Source organism: Callithrix jacchus, chromosome 12 (genome assembly GCF_049354715.1).
Source record: "Callithrix jacchus isolate 240 chromosome 12, calJac240_pri, whole genome shotgun sequence".
NCBI classification, from domain to species: domain Eukaryota; kingdom Metazoa; phylum Chordata; class Mammalia; order Primates; family Cebidae; genus Callithrix; species Callithrix jacchus.
The window spans coordinates 105,170,622-105,195,659 of record NC_133513.1 but is presented as its reverse complement, the minus strand read 5'-3'; the positions used below and the strand labels follow the sequence as shown (position 1 = coordinate 105,195,659).

Genomic DNA, 25,038 nt, shown 5'->3' with positions numbered 1-25,038 from the left:
CATTTCATCATCCTCAAAATAAACCCTGAACCCATTAGAAGTCACTCTTCATTTGACCACAACTTACGCCATCCTCTGGCAACTACCAATCCATTTTCTGTCTTCATCAATTTGCCTATTCACGGAAATGGAATCATACAATATGCAGTCTTTCATTTCTTGCTTCTTTCACTTAGCATAATGTTTTCAAGGTTCAGTCATGGTGCAGCAAGTATCAGTACTTCATGTGTTTTTATTGCTAAATATTTCATTGCATGAATGTACCATGTATCCATTACTTCTAGATTGTTTTTCTGGTTCACTGTAGTGTCCCTAACTCCTACAACAGCATCTGAGAAAAATGCTGTTGAATAAATGCATATGTGAGTGAATGAGTGATCAGTGCTAACTATCATAACAGGAATGAATCTTTGTCCACAAACTAGGCTGTAGAACAGGTGCAGGAAGGAGACGGAGAAAGATGGCCAAATAGAAGTTTAGAAGCAATTGTCCACCCCCACGGGAACACCAAATTGAATAACTATCCACAAAAAAAAAAAAAAGAAAAATGCAAAAAACCTTCATAAGAACCAAAAATCAGGTGTCTTTTCACAGTACCTCGTTTTAATATCATATTAAGGAAAGAGGCACTATAGAGGGTAGGAAAGACAGCTTTGAAATGCCTACACCACCTCTCCCCAGTCTTCCAGCAGCCGCCATGTGATGCAGAGAGAGAATCTGTGTGCTTGGAGGGAGAATGCAGTGATTGTGAAACTCTGCATTTAAACTCAGTGCTGCCTTGCCATAGCAGAAAAAAACAGACAGAACCCAATCAACACCTATGGAGAGAGCATCTGGACTAGTCGTAGCCACAAGCACATCATCCATTACAGTGGTCAGAGGCTGAGTTTAGGCAAGCCCTGTCATCATAGGCTAAAGTGCTTTAGGGTTCTAAATACACTTGAAAGGCAGTCTAGGCCACACAGACCATAATTCTTGGGCAAGCCCTAGTGCTGTGCTTGGCTTGGAGCCAGTGGATTTGGGACACATGGGACCTAGTGAAACATAAACCAGGGAGGCCAAGGGAGTGCTTGGGTCACCCCTCTCCCAACCCCAGGCAGCACAGCTTGCAGCTCTGGGAGGCACTTATTCCTTCTGTTTGAGAAGAGAGGGGAGAATAAAGAGGACTGTGTCTTGCAACTTGGACACCAGCTTAGCCACAGTAGAATAGGCATCAGGCAGAGTCCAAGCCCCAGCTCCTGGACAATATTTCTAAATGTACCTGGGCCAAAATGGAGCCCACTGCCTTGAAGGGAAAGGCCCAGTCCTGACAGAATTCATCACTTGCTGACTAAAGAGCTCCTGGGCCCTTGAATAATTAGCAGTAGCAGCCAGGGAGCATTTGCCATGGTCCTTGAGTGAGACTCGGAGTTGTGCTGGCTTCTGGTGTGACTCAGCACATCCCTAGCTGTGGTGGCTGCAGGGAAAGACCCCTTCTGCTTGAGGAAAGGAGAGGGAAGGTTAAAGGGGACTTTGTCTTGCAACTTGGTTACCAGTGTGGCTGTAGAGAAGTAGAGCACCAAGTGGGATCCTGGGATCCCCGATTCCCGGCTTTGGCTCTTAGATGGAATTTCTTGACCTTCCTTGGGGCAGAGAGGAGCCCACTGCCCTGAAGGGAGAGGCTCGGGCCTGGCAGCCTTCACTACAAGCTGATAGAGGGCCCTTAAGCCTTGAGTGAACCACAGTAGTAGCCAGGAAGTCCTCACCGTGGGCCTGGGGTGGTGCAGGCCATGGTGGAGTGACGCTTCTGCTGTGGAAGTGGAAGGGAAGAGTGGGAAACACTGTCACGTGGCTTGGTTGTCAGCTCAGCTGTAGTAGAATAGACAGCCAGGTAGATTCCTAAGATTCTTGACTCTATACCCTAGCTCCCAGATGGCAACCCTGGACCCATCCAGGGCCAGGGAGATCCCATTACTGTGAAGGGAAGGACATAGGTTTGGCTGGATTTGCTACCTGAGCTCTAGGGCCTTGAGTGATCATAGGCAGTTGTCAGGCAATGGTGACTGCGGGTCTTGGGTGAAACTCAGTCCTTGGCTTGGCTTGGCTTCGGGTCTGGCACAGCAGAGTCCCAGTGGTGGTGGCCAGAGGTTCTTCTGTCACTCCTCCTCCAGCTCCAGGCAACTCACAGAGAGAGAGAGAGACAGAGAGAGAGAGAGAGAAAGAGAGAAAGAGAGAGACTCTGTTTGTTGGGGGAAAGTAGGGAAGGAAATAAGAGTCTCTCCTGTTAATCTAGGAAATTCTTCCAGATCTTACCCAAGACCACCAAATTGGTATCTCTATGATTCTGCAAGAGTCACAGCACTACTGCGCTTGGAGTACCCCCTAATGCAGATATGGCTGCAGTGACCAAAGACTTAAATCACAACACCCAAATTCCTTTGAATACCTGGAAAGCCTTCCCAAGAAGGACGGGTACAAACAATCCCAGACTGTGAAGACCATAATAAATACTTCCATATTCAACACCCACACACCAATGAACATCAACAAGCATCAAGACCATCCAGGAAAATGTGACCTTATCACACGAACTATTAATAAATAAGGTACCAGTGACCAATTCTGGAGGGGCAGAAATATGTGGCCTTTTAGGCAGAGTTCAAAATGGTTGTTTTGAGGAAACTCAATAAAATCCAATATAATGCAGAGAAGGAGTTTAGAATCCCATCAGATAAATGTAACAAGTAAGTTGAAATAGTTAAAGAATAAAGCAGAAATGTGGAGTCGAAAATGCAATTTACATACTGAAGAATGCATCAGTCTCTTAACAGAAGAATTGGTTAGGCAGAAGAAAGAATGAGTGAGCTTGAAGATAGGCTATTTGAAAATACACAGTCAGAAGAGACCCCCCCAAAAAAAGAGAAAAAAGGAAGCATGCCAATGAGATCTAGAAAATAGCCTCAAAAGGGCAAATCTAAGAGTTACTGATCTTAAGGAGAAGGCAGGGAGACAGAGGGGATAGGAAGTTTATTCAAAGGAATAATAATGATGGCAGCAGTGGCCAGTCTGGAGAAGCTGTTATTAAGACACCACCTGCAGCGGAGCAGGTGCAGCGAGGTTGTAAGTTCTGTGGTGCTGGTGGGAGCTGGGAACAGGTGAGAGCCCTGCCTCCTGGTGAAAAGCAGGAGCCTGTGCTCCTGAGCAGAGCTGCTGCTGCACAGCCAGGGCTCCATACCTGAGCATCCCTACACTCTTGGGTGTCCAGGAAGCCCTTGCCTCCCAGGCTTGGAAGTGTCTGCTCCTACTCCCTGGCCTCTCCCCACTCCTGGTTCCCACTCTAGTGCACAGCAAAGTTATGGCTGATCCCGGGCACTTTCGTGACTCAGCCGGGCTCCTGGGCAGAAAGGGGCAGGTCCCTGATGAAACCTCACCTTCAAGCCAGGGACCACCTGAAGCCTGGGGTCTGGGCTGCCAGCTCCAGGCGGAGTCCCTGGCCCAGAGTGAGAACTCTCCTACTCTTAGCACCATTGCTTACGTATGCTAAGGAGGGCAGTGGCATAGCTTAAGGTACTTGATTTATTCAGAACCTGAGCGGCAAGTAGTCTAACAAATGGGGAATGTTTGGTTCTCACTCTCTACTCGCCTTCAACTTGCTATGTGACCTTGAATAACACCCTCGGCCACTCTGAACCTTTGGATTATCCTCTGCCAAGGTGAGGTACCAGCAAATTAAAATGTCAAGTGGCTTTCAAAGGTTGAGTCACTGCTCTTTGCCGTGAAAAATGAGATGCCCCGGACTTAAAGGGCTTTGCATAGTTTGCCTGAGACCTAAAGGAGAAATAAGAAATGGTTGCATGCCTGGCATGTCAAGCTCCCAGCAGAGTGCAAACATCATCTCATGAAGCTTCAGGCACTGCTGGCTTCCTGAAGGTGTTAGATCTGAAAGCAGCAACCAGTCAGGCTTATCAGTTCTCATTTTTCCCTTGTCAGTGAGGGGAATCTGTGGACTCACTTGAGGGGCTGGACTTCATTCTTGACTCTCTTCTCTACCCTGGGAGTTAATCACTAATTTTGAGTCATTTCATCTCCTAAATAGCTTCAGGCCACCTACTTATCTCCATTCACCCTGACGTCCTCAAGTCTGGGCTCTGGGTTCCAACACCAGCCTCCTAATTCATGTGCTCCCTGGTTGGCAAGGAAGCTAGAGTGATGTTGGGAATTAAACCAGGATCACTTCTCTCTCCTGCTGAAGCCCTTCAAAGCTTCTCTGCCACCGTAACATAAAGTTCAAACTCTTTGAATTGCTTCTACTGCCCTCCATCTATTTCTCCAGCCCCTTCTGCCCCTGCCCTTGTAAACCCAGCCACATTGAACTACTTGCTCCAGACTTTCCTACCTCCAGCCCTTCCACAAGCTATTATGTGAGGAACCACTGTCTTTGCCATTTCAGTTCAATAACTTTCACTTGATCTTTAAGCCTCTCAATTTGGGAGGCACTTTCTCCCCCCAGTTCCCTTGACTCACTGTGTCTGGCTTAGGCTGCAATTCTTTCTCCTTCGATAACTCTGATTAACTGGGGGCAGGGAGCATCTGCCTGGAATGCTAGTTTGAGAAGGTTTTCAGGGCCAAGGTTAGTGGGAAAGACAGCTGTGAATGGTTAAATGTATTTGCAATGGAAGGAAGAGTGGGTGTGGGCAGCCTCACCTTCACCATCCTTGATGCAATACTGCCTATCTTCTAGGTCAAGCCCACTCTTTTTCCCATGCAACCCTCTGACTGCTTCTGCTGTCACTGATTTCACTTTCTCCAAATGTGTTTGTGTAAATTAGAGTCACATGACTTGGCCCTGAATCGTTCCATAACTGCATTAGGCAGTATTTTTGTCTCCTGGTCTAGACTAGAAGCTCTGAGAAAGCAGAAACCTTTTACTATAATCCTTAATGTTCTTCTCTGGCACAACTGGAGAACAGGTGCTGGTGCGTGAATCTATAGCTGTTTGCAAACTTTGGCTTTTGATCCCCACTACCCCGCAGATGGCCACTTGTTCTTGAATCAACACTCCTCCCTGCAGCCTCAAAGCCCTTGTGCTTCTGTGCTGCCTCTCTGGACACACCTCTTGTCACTTGCCCCATCTGGAACTCTGCTATTGCCTGCCTGTGCTCTCCCTGAACGTCTCATGGCTCCCTCCTTCACATCATTCAGGTCTCAATTCCAATGTCACCTTTTCAGAGACTTTTTCCTGACCATCTGGCTACTCCTTTGTGACTCTCTAGACCCTTACCCTGCTTTATATGCTTTAAATCAGTCTCACTTTCTGAAATTATTTATTGATGTGCTTCCTCTTTTCTAATTCTTTGTCTTTCCCTGCCACCCAGCCTCCCCAAATAAGCTTTCGGAAGGCCATGTTTACTCTGCCTTGCTCTCATTGTATTCTCAGGCCAGGTGCTATTGCTGAGTGGTTGGATGGATGGATGAATGAATGAATAAATGAGTGAATGCTTAATGAATGGTCTGTCTGCTTTTGATATTGATCCAGTAGGAGAACTCTACCCAGACGTTCATTTTCCAGAGCTTTGAGAATGATGGCCTCTGGCTCTGCAAATTCAGGAGAATTGTGGATGGCCTCTTGCTTTTTGAGAGAAAGCTGTATTTACTGGAAAGAAAAAAACATAAGAGAAAGGAAATGATTGCTGAATTTCTGTGTGAAATGGCCTGTCTGAAAGGCAACGGAGGCATCTTTTTGCTCCCCAGCTTCTCAGCCTCCGGGAAGAGACAAGACCATGAAAGGGCCCCTTCTGGTGGCCATATTTGTTGAAACAATGGGCCATGTATCACAGCTGACTCACCAGAAAGGAACAAACACCCTCTTTCTATCCGGCTCTGAGCCTTGGACTTGAGAATCCCCTGAAGAATGTTAAGGGGGTTTAATGTTTCTCAGCAGAAACTGCTTTTAGAGAAAGGAAACCAGGAGGAGGGAAGCATTTTACTGTTTTCCTTTTGGTCTTAACAAACAAGTCCTGTTCAATAGAACTTTCTTTTCTTCCTTTCTTTCTTTCTTTCTTTCTTTCTTTCTTTCTTTCTTTCTTTCTTTCTTTCTTTCTTCTTTCTCTTTGTTTCTTTCTTCGTTCCTTTTTCTTTTCTTTCTTTTTCTTTTTCTCTTTTTCTTTCTTTCTCCTTTCTCTTTCTTTCTCCTTCCCTCCCTTCCTCCTTCCATCCCTCCCTCCTTTCCTTCCCCTTCTTTCCTTCCCCTCCCTCCCTCTCTTTCTTCATTTTCTCTTTTTCTTTATTCTCTTTTTTTTTGGTGTGATTTTTATTCCCCAAATTCTGTTTTGCAGTTTATGCTCAGAAGACTTCCATTTCCTCCAGGTCCAAGTGGAAAGCTGCATAGGCCACAATTGTTATTTGTTTTTAATATTTTTTACTGAGATCAATTTGGAAAATACCAAAAAGCAGAGAATGAAAATGAAAGCAATCTATTAATATATTCCCAACATTCAGAGCCAACTCTTTAGGCTTTTGTTTCTCTTTGAAAATTGGGAACACATCATATACAGGGCTTTTCCATTTGACAATATACCATAATGAGTCGTGAACATGCAGGTGAAATTTTTTTTTGCTTTGCTTTTATAAAACAATGCACTTTTGTTATGGCAAATTTAAAAACAAAGAAAACAGAACAACAAAACTAGATAGCACAGAGAAATAAATTTTAAAACCTACACTTCTACCACTGAGAGATAATCACTGCAAAGTTTGTACTCAACTATTCCTTAAAAATATATTCTTAAAAACATAATTATATCTAAAAACCTAATTTAAAAAAAGACAGAGCCAAACTGTACATTCAGAGGGGCAAAAAAATAGCTTTCTATAATGTAAAATCAAGTAAATTTCATATACTACATGATTATTATGTGATAAATATATGACAAATTCTACTGGTCCAGCGAAACCTATTTAAATCACCTTTTCCCTTGCCTTCCTTTACTATGGAGCATGCAAAGTAAAAAATATCCCGTTCCTTTGCTGTTGTGGGTGGCTGTGTGAGATGCTCTGGCCAATGACATGAAAGTAGATTTCTGAGAAAGGCTTCTCTTTGAAAATAAAAAGGAAGTCACTTACAAAAGAGAAGATTTTGTCCTTTGTATTTCCTTCCTTTTTCCTCATTGCAATGTGGACATGATGCCTGGAATGCTGCAGCCATTTTGAAAACATGAGGACAAAATCTACAAGTGGAGGACAATATAGAAAGAAAACAGTGAAAATTATTGATGATTTTTATGGCGATTTCCCCAGGTATGAACAGTCTTTCTCTGGAATTCTTGAAGTGAGAAAAATGTCTCATACTTGGTTGAGCCATTATTTGTGTGTTTTCTGTTACTTGCAGCTGAATACTCTCCAAACTGTGTTGTGATGCATGACATTTAACCAAATCTAGCGTTATTCATGTCTGTCCTGTACCTCTCCATGCTCCGTGCCAAATTGTCAACTCTCAGATTAGAACTTGGGAGAGTCCGGTTCACAATAATATGCCTAATCCAGCAAGTTGCATATTTCAGATACTTATTTCAGTGGGAGTTCACAACATCTGGCTGAGTTTCCACCTCCTTATTTTTTATTTTATTTTATTTATTTTTGAGACAGAGTCTCACTCTGTTGCCCAGGCTGGAGTACAGTGGCACAATCTTGGCTCACTACAACCTCTGCCTCCTGGGTTCAAGCAATTCTCGTGCTTCAGTCTTCTAAGTAGCTGGGATCACAAATGCTCACTACCACAATCAGCTAATTTTTTGTATTTGTTGGTAGAGATGGGGTTTCAACAAGTTGGCCAGGCTGGTCTCGAACTCCTGGCATCAACTGATTTGTCTGCCTTGGCCTCCCAAAATGCTGAGATTATAGGCGTGAACCAGGGCACCCGGCCTTATTTTATTTTTCTTTTGAGACAGGATGTTACTGTTTCACAGAGGCTGGAGTGCAGTTGTGCCATCATGTGTCACTGCAACCCCAAATGCCTGGGCTTAAGTGGTCTTTCTACTTTAACCTTCTGAATAACTGGGACTACAAGTGCATTCCACCATGCCTAGCTATTTTTTTTTTTCTTTAGGAATGAGGTCTTGCTATGTCGCCCAGGCTGGTTTCAAACTCCTGGCCTCAAGCAATCCTCCTGCCTTGGCCTCCCAAAGTGCTAGGGTTATAGATATGAGCCACTGTGCTCAGCTCACTCCTTTATTTTTACGTAGGTTGCAAAATTTTTCTGTCCTCAAACCGCTATGAGTGACCAACTCACCATCTCCAAGTGAAGGATTGAGCTTTATACATCTGTAATCAACCTTTGGAATCACAGCCCATTCCTTGTGAATGGTGGATGCTCAATAAATATTAGTAATTGAATTGTTTAATTTTAACTCTCTGATGTCTTGGTTACAGAATATGTCAGGCTTTTTGAGATTATTGATTTAGCCATCTTTATAGAATCCACAAACACAAAATGTTTGTTTATCAAAATGCTAAGCAGAGCTATTAAAATGTTAACATATTCTTTTGTTTAAAGAATATTTTTAGCTTCCTGTCATCCAATAGCAATCAGTTAATTATTGTCACTAGCAACATATCTTAGTCTGGTGGTGAGATAACACATTTGAAAGAAAGGTTGTGTTTAGAAAGACCTTGAAATGATTAGTGAGGAAACTATGATTCTGTTAATGTTGTCTTGTTGTGATTGCAAGTGGGATGTGGTCAATTAGCTGAGCTATGCTTTGTGCAGCCCAGACCCTTATAATTGAGGAGCTGGCATTCTTGCCTGTCTGGGTAGGCAATGGCTCAGCAGGGAGCCTCACGGCCAGACAGACAAGAGGGAAGAGGGCAATGTGGTTGCCCAGTGAGCCTTCAGAACAAATTGATCCAGACTGTTTGTGATTCCAAAAGCCACCCAGTACTTGCAGTGTGGTTCTCCTTGTGGACAATTGGGCAATGGGAGGGGGTGGGGACAGGGAACCTTAACCTCTGCCTAGCCACTCACAGCAAGATAAAAGGCAACTGCTCAATGTGTGTCTTTAGCTTATGCCCTCTTTTGCCTGGCTCAGTCTGTCTTCTACAGGGATGGGAACCAGCATGATAAGGGAGAAGTTACTCAAGAGACCAGTCTTTTTGGCTTTGGCCCTGGGGGAGGCCTCTTGGGTCCTAGTGGGCTTTGGACTTCACAACCAAACAGGCGAGTCACTTGAGCAACTGGAGAACCAAGACAGCTTATGGCTGGGCTCCAGATGGGGAGGTCCCAGGAGAGGGTGGAGCAAAAGAGAAGGCTCTAAGGTTAGTTGGAAAGAATAGAACAGTGAAAACCACTGACCTCTTTCATGCTCCTTTATCCTCCAAACTATTAGTCTAAATCAAAGGTCAGGTGTAATGGACCCTCTTTTGTGGAAAGATCACATTAACTGCCATAAGTCATTTTCTAAACGGAGGTATCAGGACAGGGTCCACAGGAAGTAAAGGAGGAAGATGCTGTGTTAGAAAGAATCATAGATGTCTGTGTGTAATGAGCCTTAGAGGTTACTTATGCCAACAATTGCCATTTACTGATATGGAAATGGCTAAGAGAGGGAGAGTGGCATGCCTAAGGGGTCAGGGCACAACTGGGCTTCTTTACACCAGGCCTGGTGATCCTTCCCCATATCTCTTCTGAGCCTCCTTTTGTATTTCTAGTGGAAAATGGCTCCCACTCCTCTGCAGCCTCTGTGTTCTGATTGCTGTGCTCTGCAAGTCCTCCTTCTCCCCCTTCCACCCTCTCTCCACTGATGGCCTTCCTTTCGGAGGCAAAACCCACCTGGCTTCAGAAAAGCACATATCACATGCTGAGAACATAGTAGATGCTCAGGCAATGTCAGCCTTCTCCCTCCTTTAGCATCTCTTTGATCCCTGGAGGATCAGGAAGCAATTGGAAACCCTAACTAGATGCTTTTTATGTGCTAAACTACATTGCAAGCTATTTCAGAAAGGGCTTTGCTTTGTCTCTCCTGTAAACTCAGGGCCTACCTTGGGATCCGGCACATAGTGGGTGCTCAATACAAGCTTGTTGACAAAATAAATGAGCACCATGGGAAAAATGGTGAGATCCTCAGAACAGTCAGGGGAAGCTCCCAGGAAAGGTGGGACTGAGCCCGGCTCTAGAAATAAGGCTACCTGTGATTCCTTTGTTTATTCATTACATCGATTTAATAAATACTTACTGTGCCAGGCATGCTTCTGGAATGATGGGAACACTGCAGCGAGCAAAACAAAACATCCTTGCTATTAAGAAGCTGACACCCTAGTGGAGGGGGATAGTTGATAGACAATGAGATCTCTACTGTTTTATGATGATTCATGTAATGGAGGAAAACGGAGGAAGGCAGCAGGGACAGAGATGCTGGGTGTTGGTGGGAAGCTGAGGGAAAGCTGACATTTTATACGAAGAGGTCAGAAAGAGCTTTACTTACAGAAAGGGGACTGTGAACTACTCTGAAACAGATCACTGTGCCAGGGGATCCCACTCAGGCTCCGACAAACCCATTACTCCCCAGAACATTCTTTTCCTTTTGCTTTCCCACGTAAACCTCCTGGTAGTGGAATCAGGCTGGCTGGCTGGCATAGGCAGGAGGGTGGCATTGTGGGATGGAAAGGTGGTGGTGATCACAGGCAGACTGGCTGCTCAGTACCTGGAAGCTGTGAGCCTCAGTCCCTGGCTTTCCAGGACTTGATTCAGTGGTCCCCACCCTCAGGACTCTTCCCTCCAGGAACCAGTAGCTCCCAGGCAAGACCATTAGAAGGGCTTATCCAGTGCTGGGCTCTCCTTTGGGATTTTGGAGTTGTGGGCAAATTTGTGCTTGTGGACAAATTTATAGTGGGGGAATCTAGATAGTGTCACATTGTGAAAAGGCAGCACATCCTGCCTGCATTCCAGATCGGAAAGTGAAATCCAGGCTGGGGTGGCATCCACCCCATTCTGGCAGAGATCCCTGGACCACTTTCTTGCTGGGGAGTGAGGCTGGCATGTGGGATCATCAGGCTGGCCCTGACCAGGCAACGTCATCCTAAGGCTTGTGCTTCCAACTAGAATGTAAAATGCTCTGCTTAAGGAGAAGATTGTATGAACTCTGTGGAAATGACCATGCTGTTAGCTGGTCTGGGGTGATTGTTGTTTGGATATAAACAAAGAGGTGATCCTGGAGGCTGGAGAACTTTCGGTGACTATGGCCCGTGTGCCTTTCCTGCCGAGAGCTGCATGGCTATCATCTGATTCCAAAAGGGGTGGTTGACTCCAAAATGGCAAAGATTCACCTATTTAATATTCATAAGAGTCCTCGGATACTTAGGGGCAGAAAAGGATGTTTTTAGTCCTTACTACTTGCGTATTTTACAGAAGGCTTTGATCTTTCTGATCAACAAGTTTGAATAGAGAGAGGAAATGTCAAGGTTGGTTGCCTTCCCGAAATACAAAGACGAATAGCTTCAAGGAGAAGAGAGGCCTGGGGAGCACTGTGTGCTCCATTTATGATGGGCTTTGCTTTCAATACAGACACTTGCTTGGAGGGAGTCTAAGACAGCTTACAACCCTCTCCCAGTACCCGTGTCTCGCAGAGGAGGAAATGTAAACCTTGCCTCCTGGACTGTAACCTAAGGCCAGATGGCTCAGCTCATTTTCTGCCAGTGGCGAAACCAGGCAGACATTTATCTGTGCATACTAAAAGAATGAATCCCTACTTTCCAGGACATGAGAAAATGGCACTTTGGGCCTGGTTGTTCTTGCTGCAAAAATAATCATGGTCATTGCATATTAAATAATTTAACTTATTATTATTTAAATTTTATTTTAAATGGCTGGGGTTTTTTCCCCCCTTTGGTTCCAGATTAGAATGTCTTACACTGAAGGAAAACTTTATACTTTTAAAACTACTTTTATGTTTGTTATTACTGAATCATTGGTCTCAGTTTTCTCAGTTGGGGGGTGTGGGATGTGAACAAGATCAAGGGGAAGTGACAGACATCACTACACATGCCAGCTTAGCTTGATCGGTCACCCTGTGTTAAGAAGGATTCTGAGGCCACTTCTGAGCTCTGCAGGAAGGTGTTTCCTGATGGATTGGTCAGGTCTATGATGAATGCCAGAGGAAGGAACTAGTTACCCAAAATTCTGTGAGGCCTGTTATCTTTTCCAACAATAACAGTCCATGACTCTAGGACAAGGGTCAGTAGATTACAGCCCTGGGACCAAATCCATTCCACCACAAGTTTTTATTTGAATAGAATTTTGCTGTAGTCTTTGTTTACATGCTATTCTTGGCAGCTTTTGTGCACAATGGTGGAGTTGATTAATTGTAATAGAGAGTGTATGACCCACAAAGCCTAAAATATTTGCTATTTGTTTTTTTTCAGAAAAGTTTGCCAACCCTGTCTTAGGGCAGTTTAGAGTACTTCTAAAAAACATGAAAAACATATATATATATCTCCAACATCTCCATGAAGGAGGAAGGAAGATCCTAGTAGACTTACTTTAAGAATAAAGAAAGTAAGGCACCATAAGAAGTGATTGCTTAAGGTCACAAGGCCAGGTATCACTGTACAGGTCCCCCAAGGCCCACAGTTCATTCCACTGCAACATGTGACTTCAAATTAGAATGTCCTAGTTTGGTGTAGAAGAGTTGATTTAATTCATTTTAGGATAAGAGTTATACTTCACATATTTAGCCGTAAACTAGGAGATTAATAGAACGTTTTTCATGTGCAAGACAGGAAGCTTGGAAATCCCTGCTTGTTATTGGACCTTGGGCATTTCATGTATTCAAGTGTGAGTTCTCCTAGTGGAAGATGATGAAACAGGAGTAGATATGTCAAAGATTTATTGGGGGAGGTGCTTGTGAAGGATGAAAGGAAACACAGCAGAATTAGGCAGACCTTGGACAAGGGTGCAGGTCTGAACCCTGTGAACGGAGAGAGTGAAGGAAGGATTGGGTCAGAGGAGTTTCAGACCACAGGGCAGCTCTGAGAAAGGCTGTCAGACTGATGGGAAAAGGCTACATAGGGAGAAGAGGAGAGGACTGATTCCTATGTCCCCGTTGTGTTCAGCTGCTGACCAGGAGTGGCCTGGGTTATGTGTGGCCCTGGCAGGAATGGCATGGTGGAGTCAACAGGTCAGCACTGAGAGGCTGCCAGTCAACCAGGAACCTGCCGCAGGTTCTCCTGAAGGGGAATCTAAACAGTGCTCCTCTGTGGCTAGCATGGTATGCATTATTGACCCCAGCCATGGGTGAATGCTGTGGCTGGGCCTGGCTCTGTGCTAGGACTGGAGGCTACAGAGAGCTCAGAGAACACTGTTCCCATCCACAAGGAGCTCATGATCTGGCTGGGAAGCCCAAACAAGCGCACCTGAACAAGCAAATATGCATAAGGCAACAATAAAAGGGGGTGTGTAGTGGAGGAGCCTGAAATTGTCAGGAACAATGTGTGCTGTGGTTCAAAGGGGGACCCTGAGAGGAAAGCCTGGGACGTTCCCATTTGGCATGATGACAGGCATGTGGGAAGGGTGCTCTGAGTCATTTCAGCCTTCCCCACACCCACAGGTCACCTTCATCCCTTTGGCATTCACCGAGTACCTGCCAAGTACAAGGCTCTATGTTAGGTACACCAAGTAGGTGGGTCCTTGGCCATAAACAAATTTATGATGTTGAGGGGTGTTATAGGCACTTAGGATGTTGAGGGATGTTATAGGGGTGTTGAGTCATTTAAAAAAACAAATCTATAGAAATACGTTTGGGTTTGTGTGAGTCTCTTAATGACTAGGATCCACTTCCAGCCCACCACTGCTGGTTTTGTTCTAGTTCCTTTGGACAGGCTCATACCCTTCACGACAAGCTCTCTTCACCGGTCCCTGCCACTGGTTCCTCTACACTCAAGACTTCTTTCACAAAGTGCTACCTCCTGTGCTGACATTGTTTCAGGAAGGCAGAAAACTGCCAGGTTTGGCTCACTTCAGTGCCCCCAGTCATTGGCACCAAAGTAGATGCAAAATAAGTAACTGTTGAATGGGTGCTTATTTACATCACAAGAGGGTTTCCTTCAAGTTCCTTTAAATATTTAGCTTTAATATATCAAGACCCTTTGAGGATTTGTCTTCTGCTCCTCAGGGCCTGTAAGAGCCTCAGAAGAAGGAGAGGGAGTTCTTATATGTTTAGTCTTTGCAGCAACTCAGCTGGTAAGTGACTGACAGTTCAAAGTCACAGGGACAGGGCTAGCAAGGGCCCTTATTGACCCCCAGCACCCCCCTTGCCGGCCTTCTTAGTCCCCAGAACCTACACTCTTTTCAAGACCTCTTCATAAGCCGAACAGAGCAATAATATCTTTGGAAGGGGCGGGTGGCAGCAGCTGGAAACAGGATGAAGAAATAGAAAAGACCAAAGTCATGACTGATTAGAGACAGGTAGGAGATGCACATAAAGCATCTTCAACACCTGAGAGCAAGTTGCTAGGGTTTCCACGACACTTTCAGGGGCACAGTCAGTGAGTTGCACATCTGGTGTCAAATAGGCTCACCCCGTGGGGATCCCAGCCCTGCTCAGCCCCACTCAAGCCTCCCTTCCCCTCAGCAGTGAGAATGCTCCTGTAAGTTGGAACCAGGCAGGACAGGAACCTGGGGCTCCATGTGAACAGTCCAGCTGCAGACACATCTGCTAGGAATGAGGCTACTGAGCTCGGAGTTTCACTCCCAGTTAGAAAATCCCCACCAGGCAATGCGAAGAAGACACCATTCATTGCATCATTAAATTATAACAAGCCCTGAAATGCACTCCAGAAGCCTGGGTCTCTTTGTCCTTGCAGTCGGAAGGAAGCCTGTGATTGGCTGGCCAAGCTCAGCCTAGCAGACCTTATCTCTGACTGGTTATTATTTGATTAAAGAGCCTTCCTCCTCCTGTGGTGTTTCAAAACTGCACTGGGAGAATTCGCTGCTGCTGGGGGCCTCTTTCTGAGGTAACTGTGGAGCACCCAAAGTCCGTCAGCCTTTGGCCATACAAACAGGCACCCAGAGGAACCGGACTTTGCTTTTTATTCACCCACAGCCTGGGACCATCTTCTCCAGAGTCTCCATCAGCTTTGCTAATCAACTGATTGGAAACAATTCCTCAAACACCACTAAGTCAAGGATACAGGTATTTAAAAACCTGGGGGACAGGGTGTAATTCCTTAGGATGTCATGACAAGAGACACAGGGTTAGGACGAGGAAGCAGGGAAAGCAAAGTGGAATGCAGGAGAGACAGACACAGTAGGAAGAAGAAAGACAAAGAAATAACTCAGAATCATGGAATTCTATGCAAAGGCAAAACTGAGGCTGTTGAGCATAATTGTTTGCAGCTGCAAAGAGGGTTGTGCCGTAGCATTCACATCTGGGTGCATTTGCTCCTCGTGAAATCCTTCCCAAGTTTTTGCTACTCTTTTGGCCTCCGTGTAATTCTCCACCCTGACTCAGAACCCCCAAAGTCCTGAGAAGATTTTGGACACTTTATGAAAAATCTAATTGCTTTAGCTTGAGACGTCATCAAATCTGATTTGCAAATGGCACATGGCCTTCAAAGGGTCTGCTTAGAAGCCCAATCATGGTACCAATCCTCGTGATGTTGGCTACAGAGAAAGAGGGGAGGCTGAACCCCTCTTTTATGAAAGTTTCTTTCCCACTGTAAGGTCTGTGTTTAATGGGTGATATTCATTCTTATCCTCACCGTATTCCCTACTCAGGGGTGCTTTCTGAGCTTTGGTCAGGCAGATAGCTTTATGTCAAAGGACTTTCTTACTGTAGGGGAAAACTGGGCTCCATGTGGGGCCAGCAGGATTTAACCATCTGGAATGAAGATGAAAGACAGCAGAAAAGATAGACTTCATTTGCTCTGTTAGATTTGGCTGGAGGTGGCAGCAGAGGGGAAGATATGATGCAAAACCAAGGGAAACAATACTTTTATTTTAGTACTGTGTGGAAAAGAATGCTTTTATAGTACGTCGGTATTCTTAACACTGATTTTTCCCTATATGCATTGCAGGTTAAGAAATAACCACGCCTACAGCATTTTCTCTCTCCACTCTTTGTGGCTGACTTTATTCCCAAGTACTTTTGTCCGTGTTGTCTTAATTCTCAGTGTTGGTATCCGATCGTCCCTGCTTTGTTAGCTGCAGTGGAATGAGTCCGTGGATCCCCCTCAGGACGGTGAAGATGCTTCCTGTGCTGACTGACGACTGTGGTCCTTAGGGAGCCTTCTCTGCAGGGGCCCCATGGGATTTCCTGAGATTATTCAGAGCATGAGGGCAGGGAAGTTTGTCATAATAACTCGTGCTCCTCTTCATAAATTTGTGGAAACTGCCAAGAGGTGGAGGGCCAGCCCGGTGCAGGGGTTACACTTCTCGCATGTGATTCTTCTCTGCTCTGTTGAAACGTTTTCTCCCTTTGCCATTACCTGCATGGTCTGGATCCTCTGTGCCTCTTGGGGCTCTTTTCTCCTCCTTCTCTACCACTGTCTCACCACAGGAACACTCTTCCAGTTTTCTGGACCCACCTCGGTCAAACCTCATCATATGTTATTCTGTCTGCTTAAAGCGTTCTTCACCTTACCCTGTCCCCTGGTCTGACCAAGTCAGATCAGTCACATCCATTTCTGAGTAAGTGCACTTCCTGTGCTATGAGGTTAGGGTCCCCTGAACTTCCCCTTATTGGACTACTCACCATATTGTCATATGATTGCTTGTTTCCTGATCCATTGTCCCCGCCAGACTGACAGCTATGAAGGGAGGGTTCATGCCTTTATTGCTCTCGGCCAGGACCCCAGCACCTAGGAATCCATGACACCCAGTAGACTCTTTCTTGTGATAATGGCTAACATTGATGGAGTGTATTCTACGTACCCAGCACTCTTCTAAGGACTTTGTACTTATTAACTCAGTCCCCACAATGAGCCACTGAGGTCACTGAGGTGAGTATCAATCCCATTTAACGGATGAGCAAACTATAAGTTAAGGAAACTGCCCAAGTTAGCGTAGTAAATGGCAGACTTCAGAGCCCATGCTTTTTTTTTGTTTGTTTGTTTTTTACATCTTTGTTATGATGGCCACTCTAGGACTGAATGAGCCAGTAAGAAATTGACGAATGATAGCAGGCTGATGGTAAACACATAGCAACTGCTTTCCCTGCTTGGTCGGACCCCATTCATTCAGCTGGGCCTACTGAGCACCGACCATGTGCTAAGCTGTGAGCCAGGCTTTGAGAATTCGGTGATTAGCAAGCACAGACCCTGAGCTGAGATGCTTTCAGTTCTGGGATCAGCTTTCCTCATCTCCCTCTCACCTGCCATGGTAGCCAGGGTTAAGCGCTCACAGTCACTCACCTAAACACGAAGAGAAGCCCCAAATCTGGAGTTTGTTCTAGCCTTGAAGGACATGCTTAACGAAGCTAGCATTGTCCGGAAGCTGAGTGTATCTCAGGCACCATGCTGAGTGCTTTGCCCTGGCTGTCTCATATTTCCTCCTTATGAGGTAGGGGGGTTAGCACCACCCTGTGTTTCAGATGAAACAAACCAAGGCTAAGAAAGCATAAGGAACATGCCCACGCTGGTGAGTACTAGAGCTGAGACTCAATGGCAGGCTGGTCTCGCCTCCAAGCCTTTGCCCTTTCCTTTTACAGGGGGCTTTCTCTAGACCCTCAGCTTTGGGCTTACTGCATTCTGGTGCCTGGTTTCTGTTAATGAAAGTAACAGCAGAAAACACAATTACTTTTGCACCAACCTAATAATATTCCTATCAGACAGATATTCTGTCTGTATGCCTCCCCAGTTACTCAGTCGGGGTTTGCTCCCTGCTTAGTGGTCCTCGGCCCCCTCTTCCTTGCCTGCAACCCTGACTTAGCATCTTTTCGGACAACCAATGCTTGTGGGCTGCACATTTGTGCCTGACTTGGCAAAATGGGGCACCCGCCTGGGGACACCTGCTTTGAGCCGACCTCAGTCTCCAAGTGACCCCTCTTCTTCTCTTTTCTCAGGGAATGGCCTTGGGGCATCTGGTTCTAGAACATCACATTTGAAAAAGTCTAAACCTAGGTCCACAGCTTAAGAAACCCTCATAAATCTGTTAACCTTTTGTTAGAAAAGCAGACAGCCTAAGGAAAAAGGTCATTAGAATCCACAACTGGATCTTGCTTTTTTCACTTGTTATTTAAATTGTCCAAGGTCTAGTTTCCCCCTTTGTAAAATGAGTGTCATACTTTCTCATGAGGTTACTTTGAGAGTACAGATTCTGTGTTCAGTATCAGTCGTGTGCTTACTGTGTATGAGGTATGGTGGGTAGACTGGCGGATGAGGCCGAGAAATCTGCCCGTTCTTGTGGAACTTAGAGTTGACCGACATTAAAAGAAATCACACAGACAAATGGGTCAGTCCCATATATGATGAGAAAAAGAACAAAGAACCTAGTTTAAATAGGGCAGAAGCTAGCCAAGAAAAGATTCTTTGATGAACCAACAGGATTCGAACCCTTCCTGCACTCGACCGGAATGCAGGAAGTGCTCAATACCTGCCACCCTGGCCATGGACCTGCACCTCTCTGGGGCTCTGAGTCTTGAGCATAAAACGAGAGAGTTGGACTGAATGATTCCTCAGCATAAAATGAGACTGAGTTGCCCACCTCTGGCATTTTATGATTTGATGGCAGGTTAGACCCAGATGAAATGAGGGCCTCTGACTCTCTGTCCTGGGCTCTCCTTTCCCAGGTGCTTCTGCTGGTGGAGAGAAGCTAGGCCCAAACTCGAGGACGGTGGGAGAAAGAAGTGGCCAGTTCTATCTCCTAGAATCCCCTTTCTCTCAGCACCTCCCTCCTACTTTCCCCAGTTGGAACCCAGAATTCACCCCACTGGAGTCAATCCTATCAGAAGAATCCCCTAAGCCCCTTTCCAAGAACTATGTCCATCCTTCCTGTAGACCTTGTTCCCTGTGTCCTTCGTCTCCAAGCACTTGTGTGTCCCCGGGCAATCAACCCATTTGAGTTGGGATTCTTTGGATGGTGAAATTCTGAGAACAGGAAGGCTGTGAGGGCAGCAGGGAGCTGAGGATTTGACAACAGGCCCAGGTCTGTTCCTTGGCTGCCCATGAGTTCTCCCAACGCTTTCCAGTCAACCTCCCCCAGGAGCACCATGTTCCCTTTGCACAGTACACCATATCTATTATGAGCTCTTATTAGTGACATCTCTTGCAAATGGCTGGTTAGCATTTTTTCCAGACAGAGCAGAAACTCTTGAGGTGGTGGGGAGGCGAGGTTTTCAGAGGGTGATGAAAGGAAATGCTTAGCCTCAGGCTCCTGAAAGAATGGGGTTATCGGCATCTTTAATTCTCTCCCACCTTTCCTGAGTTGTGGGGAGGCTGTCCCCTCAACCTCTCCAGAAGCCTATCCATTCTTTCCCCCTCTCCTCTTCCCTACCTGGGGTCTCATTCTTGCCTTCAGCTATCTGTTAGCCTATCCCCTCCTATTGCTGGCTGGTCACGGGCTTAGTGGGACCTCCAGGGCCATTGGTGTTTTAGCTGATGATGCCTGAAGAGGGCAATAATGGTGGGAAAACTGCGGTAGGCCTGAGACTTCAGGGCACACAACTCTTCTCCATATGAATTCAAGATTTGAAAACTCCCTGTTTGACAGTAGAGTCATAGAGAGTTGAATGTTAAGAAAGGGACAGAGGTGCTATGCAACAGAACACAAGATCAATAACTGTTTCCCAAGAGAGGTTGATTAGCAAGTTGTACCCCAAGGCAATGACCCCCAATAGCTCCGAAGAGGAAAATGACAGTATATGTGCAACGAAAAGTTCACTTCCATCCTTCAGTTCCCAGAACCTCAGCCTTGCTATTCCCACCACGTGGTACCGGGTCCTCCAAGTGCCACAGCATGTGGGATGTGTCAGGCTGAGCCAGTGCTAACTAAAACACTGCATCACAGCTCCTGGGCTCTCCAGGCACAGGCAGGCAGAAGCCCGTTTTCTACCCCTTGCCTGGGTGCAGTTGTTTAGTGAGCTTTGCATGTAAACTCCACTCATGCCCTGTGGGGCTGGCGGGAAGTATCGCTGTGTTAGGGGCTTCAACAGCCTGCCAGAAATCAGACTGGCCATAAAAACACCCAAAATGAGTCTTGAAAGAAAGCAACATTCATTTCCCTGGAAATTCTGCAAGAAAGGGGTGGTTGCCGTAGAAATGAACCCCCCGCCCCCGAAGGCTTCTAGTAACGGTATTCTTTTTTTTTTTTTGAGTCAATTCCAAAAAGTGACTATGAGGAATGGGGGCTGGGAAAATTAAAACCTGGGGATTGAGTGCTCCGCTAGGATTTGGCTATGGGAAAAGCAGGAGGACCATGAAGCAGCAGCAGGCAAGAGGCTGGTTGCACCCCACCATCAGCTCTGCTCCCCCTCGGACATCTGCAGGTACTGTGGGAGAGGAGCTGAACTTTTGCTCAGTGATCCCCCAGGCTGGGGCAGCAGCAGTTTTGGCTCCCATCAGGCTCCCCTTGGGGTGCATTTTAATTATCTTGTGGGTTGATGCTCAGGGTGAGCCTGCTGGCTAAGGCAGGGGTGGCCCTTCCACTACCCAGACAGAACAACACGCACTATTAGATACTAGAAAATGTGCTCTCTAATCCTCCGATGGCATGGATCCGTGAAGCAGCACTGTGTGTCCCTGGGGCTTCGCCATCACTCCTTCAGTGCCTGACTACACTATCATGCCTGCCCCATGTCTAATTAGCTCCATGAATCAGGGCAACAAGGCATAGTCACTGCTGTCAAGGAACTCACAGCCCAATGGAAGAGACTGGTGATTAAACAGGCAATTTACTGCAGAATTGCAGAGTGGAAAATGTGAGCAGACCATAGAGCGGTGCAGCGTATTCACAGTGCAGTGTGTTTCTTTGCAACTCTCCCCCTCCCCAGTCCCTGTCCATGCCCTGAACACCATCTCCATTCCAGCTGGGTCTCAACTGCTTCTTCTCCAGCCACCGCCCGTGGTTGTTCAGCGCTCATGACACCCACATGCCAGACCTCAGGTAGCTGTTGCGTTATGATTTTTTTCCAGTCTAGGGTGAGTATATTCAATTTGAGGAACTTCCTTTTGTTTTGAGAGTCTGTCCTTCCTGCTTGCTGGAATTTTAAAGCATTCTTTCTTTTATCAAATGATGGGGTTTGTTGATTGGCAATTTATGTTTAATTTAATGTTAACATCATGACTGGGCAGAATAAAAAAGTTAGTATCCCTTGGTTTACCGCACTGATAGCTCAGAGTCCAGGAAGCATTGTTCACAAAGCTGGTTGTCACCAAGGCTAACATTCAAGCCCAGACCCATGCAGGAACCCTTGGGATATCCTTCTTAGTTTCTGATTTCCCAGCCTGTAGCAGAGTGGCAGAGTTGATCTATTCAAATTCCATTCACTTCCCCGAGACACTTAGCTGGCTATTGCAGCCAAATCCTTAAATAGAAACTACTGTTTTCTTGGTGTCCCAGGCTCCTGTATGTTTAATGCCTCAAGTATCCACTCTCTGGGCCAAAGTCATGAAAATCTAAAGGGGAAATTATCCGTCTCAGAAAGCAGTTGCAATGGAAATAAAAGCAATTAGTACTTAGTGTTATCAGGATGTTTAATTTTTCATTGATATTTCAAGATAAAAGTTGATCTTCAGAGTGGTGTTAACTCAGGTCACCAGCTTCCACTTAGAAGCAGCTTAGAAACTGCTGCAAAAGATGCCAGTACCTTGGCTTATCATAGCCAATCTTAGGAGTTCTCCATCCACCTGCTTCTGTTAGGGGATCTTGGGGTCATTGGCTCTGCTGTGGTTAAATGAAGTCCCCAGATGTATGTGGTTATTGAGATACTTGAGATATGGTCCAGGGCACTGGAAGTCCCTCACGAGCTTGATGGATACAACAAAATGTCCACCAGGGAAGCTGCATCTCAAGAATGTAAGTGAAAAAATCCAAGTTCTTGGACTTAAAATAAGCAAGTCATGCTAAGCTTAGGTATTTAGTGGCAAGGAACATTTTATTCTACCTATGTTTGCAATCTTGGCTTTTCTCTGTGACAGCAACTGCAAAAGGGACTCTCATGCTTGGGTTGAGTGCTTCTTGAGGCAAGGATATACCTTTTATGATATTGGTGGACACCTTCTCCCTCTGCCGTCTCTCCCTTGAGACCCAACATCTCCTTGCACATAGGAGGTCAGACATCGTTGTTGGTGACAATGATAATGCAAACCATATACATTTTAGAGAGAATGTTTCTGGCAGTTTCTACCATGACCTAATGTGACTACTTAATTATTAATATTTTAACTTGCCCATTTTGTTATTAAAATATAAGTTTCTTTGACTTGATCATTGTGTTTGGTTTACATCCCTAAGAAAAGGAAGTTGAGGGTGCATGAAGCTAGTGGCAGGGCCTCTGGAGGGACACTGTGTTCCTCTGGAATCTGTGCTGGCTGCTTATGTGGGGTAAGAACATTGTAGAAGATTTTAGGCGATGTTTCTCATCGAGGCTCTGCCAGCTGTGTGGACCTGTGCAAGTCTCTTTCTCTCTCTGGGTGTGGGTGTCCTTATCTGTAGAATGCATTAGGTTGGATCAGAATGGCTCAACCTTGGCACTATAGGTGCTATGCATCAGATAACTCTTTTTGTTGTGGGGACGGTCCCATGCATTGCAGGACATTTAGCAGTGTCCTGCTCTCTAACCACTAGATGACAGTGATACCCCTCCCTTCATTTGTGACAACTAAATATATCTCCGTACACATATCCCCTGGGGAACAAAAGCACCTCAGGTTGAGAATTATTGGATCAGATGATTTCTACTTGAGTTTGAGGAACCACATTAAGAGTTGTTAATATATCCTGTTTTATTGAGTTTCTACTCTGTGCTAGGTACCATATTATATATTCTATTGAGAAAGGGGCATCTACTTCAAGAAAATCTGGAGTTGGATAATCTGAACATTTTGCACAGGCTTGGAGGTAGAGTGGAAAAGATAGAATCCCTGTTTTGATTTTTTTTTTTTTTTTTGAGATGGAGTTTCGGCCTTGTTACCCAGGCTGGAGTGCAATGGCACAATCTCGGCTCACCGCAACCTCCGCTTCCTGGGTTCAGGCAATTCTCCTGCCTCAGCCACCTGAGTACCTGGGATTATAGGCACACGCCACCATGCCCAGCTAATTTTTTGTATTTTTAGTACAGACCACCATGTTGACCAGGATGGTCTTGATCTCTTGACCAAGAGATCCATCCACCTCGGCCTCCCAAAGTGCTGGGATTACAGGCGTGAGCCACCGCGCCTGGCAGAATCCCTGTTTTGATTCTTACTAGCCATATAAGCTCCATTTCCTCATCTGTAAAACATCAGATTTTCACACTGTTGTCAGGAACTAATGCTCAGTGTAGAGGAAAGCAACAGATCACAGTAGACATGCAAAAATTAAACTTCTCTCCCCGACCAATGAGGGAGTCAGATCTCTGAAAATCATTAGCTTTGCCTGTGTTGCTCTATCTTTACAACCTATTCTTTTTCCCCTATGAACTCCTACCTCCCTCCCTACTCAAGCAAATGCTGATATATCATCTTAACATCCCGTCAATGATAGACTGGATAAAGAAAATGTGGAATACTATGCAGCAATAAAAAAGGATGAGCTCATGTCCTTTGCAGGGACATAGATAAAGCTGGAAACCGTCATTCTCAGCAAACTGACCTAAGAACAGAAAACCAAACCCCACATGTTCTCACTCATAAGTGGGTGTTGAACAATGAGAACACATGGACATATGGAGGGTAACATCACACACTGGCACCTGTTGGGAGGTGGGGGGGCTAGGGGAGGGATAGCAGGGGGTGGGAGGATTGGGGAGGGCAAGAATTAGGAGAAATACCTAATGTAGATGATGGCGGATGGAGGCAGCAAACCACCATGGCACGTGCATACCTACGTAACAAACCTGCACTATCTGCACACGTACCCAAGAACTTAAAGTATAATTTAAAAAATCCCCAACTCTCTATTTTGAGAAGAGCCCCCAGATCTCTTGTGTCACCAGATTGTTGACTGGGGCCATCCTTGAAAGGGTTGTCTCTTCCTACCAAAAAAAAAGAACAAAGAAAAAATTCTCTAATAACCAGAGATTTGCAGACAGCATTGTTCCATCTGTGTGTTTGATCAGGACAATGACAATAGGAATTGAGGACAAGGGACCTTCTGCCATGTGCACTAGCAGTCTGCTCCTCCTGGAGGCACTGACTGGGCACGGGTTCTCAGTGTCTCAAGATCATGCTTTGGATATTGACAGCAGCTGCAGTGCCATTCCCTCCACAGAAAACATCTTGGTGTTTGGTAGCCTGGCATAGTGAGAGGCCTCATGGCACAGTGAGAAGGAGTTCAGGGCGAGGGAGTTTGAAGCTGCATCCTCCTCTCAGTGAGACGCTGACTAGGGGCTCCAAGGAACATGAAGACAGTGTAGTTCTTTAAAAACCGTACTCTGCCTCACATCCCAGCTTTGCCACCCACTCCCTGTGTGACCTTGGGAAACTTAGTTCTTTTTCCTGAACGTCAGCATCAGAGCTGAGAAGTCTGTAATCATGAGTCTTTCTCGAGTTGGATAGTTATGAGAATTAAATAACAGAGTGTATGGAGAGTGTGTGGCACAGTCCTGGTAAACACTAAGTGCTCACTAGAAATCCATTATTGTTAATAATATGTACTTTCTTAAATGGTAACTCTAAACACTCATGAATATAACATGTTAAACAGACAACAAAAAGCAGAAGCTTGGGTGGATGAAAAAGCATGAGGTTGACTCATTCTGTTACTGACAAGAAAATAGCCTTAGGAAGGGACAGACTGGGAAAGCCTTAGTAACTAGCACCTCAGTGCTGGCTGCTGGCAGAGCTAGGTCAGATCACCTCTCTCCAGAGTCCCCTTCAGATGCTGGTTCTTCCATGCTGAGGCTGCTTTCCTGCTCAAACATTTATGGCCCATGTTAA

The 25,038-nt window shown here is 45.6% G+C and overlaps 1 protein-coding gene across 6 annotated transcripts in view; it reads left to right on the top strand.

Annotated features, from left to right (window-relative positions):
- The first annotated feature begins 14,932 nt into the window (after positions 1-14,932).
- The window catches only part of GPAM (glycerol-3-phosphate acyltransferase, mitochondrial), a 64,404-nt gene continuing 54,298 nt past the window's right edge, over positions 14,933-25,038 (top strand). For 3 of the 6 annotated variants that reach the window (XM_078344069.1, XM_009010278.5, XM_078344070.1), the window contains exon 1: positions 14,933-15,158. The gene's annotated coding sequence lies outside the window, so the exon portion shown is untranslated. Of the gene's footprint in view, positions 15,159-20,346; positions 20,448-20,987; positions 21,100-25,038 lie in introns of those variants that run through there. The other 3 variants (XM_035269075.3, XM_035269071.3, XM_078344068.1) reach the window with 2 other exon arrangements.